A 4,652-nucleotide genomic window follows, 5' to 3' on the forward strand; every position below is an offset into this window, starting at 1 on the left:
CTCATTTGTTTCAGTTCAGTTGTAATGCTCACCTGTTCTCCAGATAAGGTTGTGTACTATATGTCTCAGAAAACTCTCTACCCTTGATGTGTGTTGTGTTAGAAATAATTGGCAGCGGTCGACGCTAGCATACTGGGAACAGAGCACCACGGCGGAAGAGAGATGTTTAAGGCCATGTCCTCTCCTTTACATCTTCGGTTATGTTGTCACTTTCGCGTGATTCCATCGTTCCGGTGGAGAACTATAGCATCCAAAGTTCAATTGCATTGTCAAGTTGAGTATATTTCTATGTCACTCCCTGTCTCGTGGATCTCTCGTATTGATTTGAATCCTTGGTCTGCTCGCGTCTATCGCCAATTCACACGAAATATTGAAGCAACCTTATTTTAAGGGAATTGTCATATGGTCATGTTCTAGTTGTAATCATTCTAAGAATATTGTTGATTAATCAATTGAGTAAGTAAATTTGAAGGTCGGTTTGGTCAAAATTAAAGTACCTCCTTAATTGCTTTAATCATTTGTATATAGTTTTGTTATGGAAAGTTGGGTAGCCAAACGTTAAAAAATCTGTTTCTTAGGCTTAATCTGTTTCTCTGCTGATTGGAAGTAATGAGAGTTCTGCTGCGCATTCTATGCACATTTGTACTATTTAAGTAAAGCCTTACCTAAGTATATTTACCTAGTCATATCCAAATTTGAAGTTTAACGGGTCTTGTTCCACGTAAAGAAATTTATTTATTATTTGTCCATCTGATCTGGCCTTATAAGGCAATCTCTTGTATTTTTGTGATTGTGATTTTATAATGCTTTTGATTGTAATAAAATGTGTAGCAACTACAACGGATTACTATTGTGATTTTGGTGTGTCACTACCACAATCCCATTACATAGAGGATGAAATGTTTCATGAAATATTTAATTATGAAAGCATTTTTAAAGCTAAATATATTTAAACCTGAATTTGGCTTCTCGGTTGAAGTAAAAATAAAAAAAAAATTACATGTCTCACTGTTTTTGATACATTCAATTCATAAGGAGGGGGAATATAGGATGAAATGTTTTATGAAAATAATTCAGTGTGAAAGAATTTTTAAAGATAAATCTATGGAAATTCTGTTATTGAAATATACGTGTTTCACTGTTTTTGGAACTACAACCTCCAAGGAGATGCGATAGGGGCACATGTATCCACTCACTCATCGCCTTCCAGCCCAACCTGCAAAGTATACAGACTTGAAATTTGATGAAGGTGTAAATATTACGCTGAAAGCACCATTTAAGAAGAGATTTTTCGAAATTCCACTCCTAAGGGGGTGAAATATGGGTTGAAAAGTTTTTTTTAAAAAAATATGTCCCTATGTCACTGTTGAAGCTAGAACTACAAAACTACGAAAATTGACATTTGGTTTCTCAGCCAGAAACAAAAAAAAAGGTTTTTATCATTTTCCGAAATTCTTTCATTGGGGGGGGGGGGGGATAGAATAAATAGTGAAGGTTTTTTGAAAATAAATCATTATTAAAGAACTACTAAAGCATTGTTAAAGTTACATCTATGAAAATAGGTAATTGACTTCTCAGTTGGATGTAAAAAGAATGTGTTTCGTTGCTTTTGGAAATTTAACTCATTAATAGAGTGAAATAGGGGATGAAAAGTTTTATGAAATATTTCACTATGAAAGCATTTTTAGAATTAAATGGATGAAGATTTGAATTTGGCTCCTTGGTTCTAAATAGAAGAATACATGTTTAATTGTTTTTGAAAACCTAACTCCTAAAGGGTGTGAGATATTTCTCAAAATGGTTCATTATGAAAGCATTACTAAATATATCTGACAATTCGTATTCGGCTCCTCTGTTAGAATTTTTAAAAACTATGTGTTTCAGTGGTTTTGGAACTTCGATAGTAAGGGGATGAAAATTTTAATGAAATATTTATTGCGTTATATTAAAATATGTTAAATCTGCATCTATGAAAACCGGTATTTCACTTCTCAGTTATATAAAAGAAATATGTGTTGCGGAATGAAAGATTCTATGGAGATATCACCACAAGAATACAAACGGCTTGATTAACAAAAACCTTCGACTCCAGCTGTCGGCATTGTTTTTTGGTCATTCAGTAAAAGACCAATGCTTCAATGGCGTTAAGTTTAGAAAGTGTTGCAGTTTATAAAAGACATAAAAAACGATTAAAGAAAAAAAATCTTTGAAGACCATAAACGGTCTACGCAAGTAAAGAAGCGGATGATAAGTTAGCTCTTTATGCAAATGAGTTGGTCACTTTAAGTTAAGAGACATGTCATGCAGCAGGAACCAAATATTATAGTTGCTACGATTGGCTAACGGAAAAGTTTTGCAGAATCACGGGAAATCACTTCTGCAAGTGGCTGAGAATCTCGTAATGGATAAAAATTCTGTACTGAGAATTCCAAGGTGGGAGATGCAAATTCCTCGATTAGGAATTGTTAATCCACATGTGAAACCTGAGTACATAATCCCTGTGACATTTTATCAACGGTGTTCCATAGGGACAGGTTCTCATCCAAAAAGTTCGAAAATTCAATTTCTTTGTAGTTGCATTTTTTTTAAGGTGTACTTGTCCAGACTCTTGGAACGGAAAGGTTTTTTTTTTAATCCGTGCTTTAAAAAAGTTTCTACAGCCCATTGTTTGAAGCAGCGTCAGGACTGCCATGAGCCGCTCGGGGTATCCGCCATGTCTCAAACGCCTTGTCACGGTTCGCGCGGCTCCCCCCGTTGGAGGTTCGAGTCCTCCCTTGGGCATCGTTGTGTGTGTTTGTTATCCTTAGCATAAGTTAATGTAAGTAGTGTGTAAGCACAGGGACTGATGGTTCAAATGGCTCTGAACACTATGGGACTTAACAATTGAGGTCATCAGTCCTCTAGAACTTAGAACGACTTAAACCTAACTAACCTAAGGACATCACACACATCCATACTCGAGGCAGGATTTGAACCTGCGACCGTAGCGGTCGCACGGCTCCCGACTGAAGCGCCTAGAACCGCTCGGCCACATAGGCCGGTATATCATGTATTCTAGAGAAGCTGCCCGGTCGTCAGTGGCGCCTGTTCTTTCGAGAACAGTTACTATCTTCATATATATGGTTAAACGTTACCCAGCCATTGACCTTCGTCTGTGCGAATGCGCACAGATTGCCCGAAATCTTACGGGAATCGTCACCTTAGTGTGGGCCAGTATTGAGTGGATGGGCAAACACCTATTACGTACATTACGTTTGTGGATTGTGGACGGTTGGAAATGTGAGTCTCACGGGAAGCGTGTAAGGGATAAATGCCTGCAGTCGCGGTATTCATCTGTGTCCTCGGTGGCTCAAATGGATAGAGCGTCTGCCATGTAAGCAGGAGATCCCGGGTTCGAGTCCCGGTCGGGGCACACATTTTCAGCTGTCCCCATCGAAGTATATCAACAACACCTGTCGGCAGCTGAGGGTTTCAATTAACTATCAATTGTGAAGGGGATTCGAAGAACCCTTTGCAGGCACTTAAATGTGATTTGCAGAGTATCCATATAGATGTAGATCAAAGCTCGTCCCGTGACGCACGTGCACAAAATGATTCATACTGCACAATGCATGCAAACATACTCGCCGATAACACTGACGAATAACGAGTGCTGCATATCCAGGTTAGACAGATCGGCTTTTCCTGCCAAGAAGAACAGGGAGTTGCTATCTAGGAACAATTCCAGCCAGAGGAAGGGTTGAAAAGTGCTCCTTGGATTGCACACTAAACGTAAATAACGAAAATGCATTTTTGGTAAAAATTGGACAAAGCATAATCCTGTGCTCTCCGTATTGCATTAGCCGTTTTGAATATTGAAAATCTTACTGCAGATTCGTGTTCAGCGACATTAAAAATATACATGTAACCCTCAGTTCATGCAAATCGAAGTAATAATATAACTAAAAGGTTTCCCTAGACGTTGAACTTTTTTTTTTTTTTTTGGAGAAACAATTTTCTCAGAACGGCATGCAGCATTAACTAAAAATGGTTCAATCTCTTAACTTCTACCTCTGACCCAGAAAAGTAAACACTTTTCTTAGGAGCTTGTACCTATAATATATGACACTGATTAATATTAAGTAATTTTTGTGAAGGCATAAGGAGTGAAATAAACCACCCAAAAAATCGAACTCAGAGTTCGAATTAGTACCGTATCGTTAAATTTACGGTTGTTTCATTGCGGTTAGGTATGCGCTCCCATAAATTTTATGTAATATCGACTGATGTTTTCCATTTTCAATTTCAGAGAAGTAATTTAGTATCAACTGATGTCATCCATTTTTGATTTCAGGTAACATCTGAGGGGCCACACTGCACGCAGTCCGCGTGATCAAATCATAATTGCGGGCGCCATTTTTTTTTACTGAAAATCTAAAATAAAGCTCATGGTATGATCACTCGTAACTCCCAAACAGATCCTTCAAGTGTAGTTTCACTGTTTCAAAAAAAAAAATATAACATTTTTTGCTCATTTGAATGAGAACCTGGCCGTAACGCCGGAATATAGTCACGAGATTTTTTTCGGAGACGCTGTACGTTCGCGAGAAGAATTTCGTTCTGCGCGTGTCGATGGACATTCTACAGATATTACTGTGTGTGTGTTTGTGTGT

General features: G+C 37.9%; 1 non-coding gene across 1 annotated transcript; it reads left to right on the forward strand.

Annotated features, from left to right (window-relative positions):
* The first annotated feature begins 3,338 nt into the window (after positions 1 to 3,338).
* On the forward strand, positions 3,339 to 3,412 carry Trnat-ugu (transfer RNA threonine (anticodon UGU)). Its single transcript has one exon. It is a non-coding gene; the product is annotated as a tRNA-Thr (tRNA).
* The last annotated feature ends 1,240 nt before the right edge of the window (positions 3,413 to 4,652 follow it).

This window comes from Schistocerca gregaria, chromosome 3 (genome assembly GCF_023897955.1).
Source record: "Schistocerca gregaria isolate iqSchGreg1 chromosome 3, iqSchGreg1.2, whole genome shotgun sequence".
NCBI classification, from domain to species: Eukaryota; Metazoa; Arthropoda; class Insecta; order Orthoptera; family Acrididae; genus Schistocerca; species Schistocerca gregaria.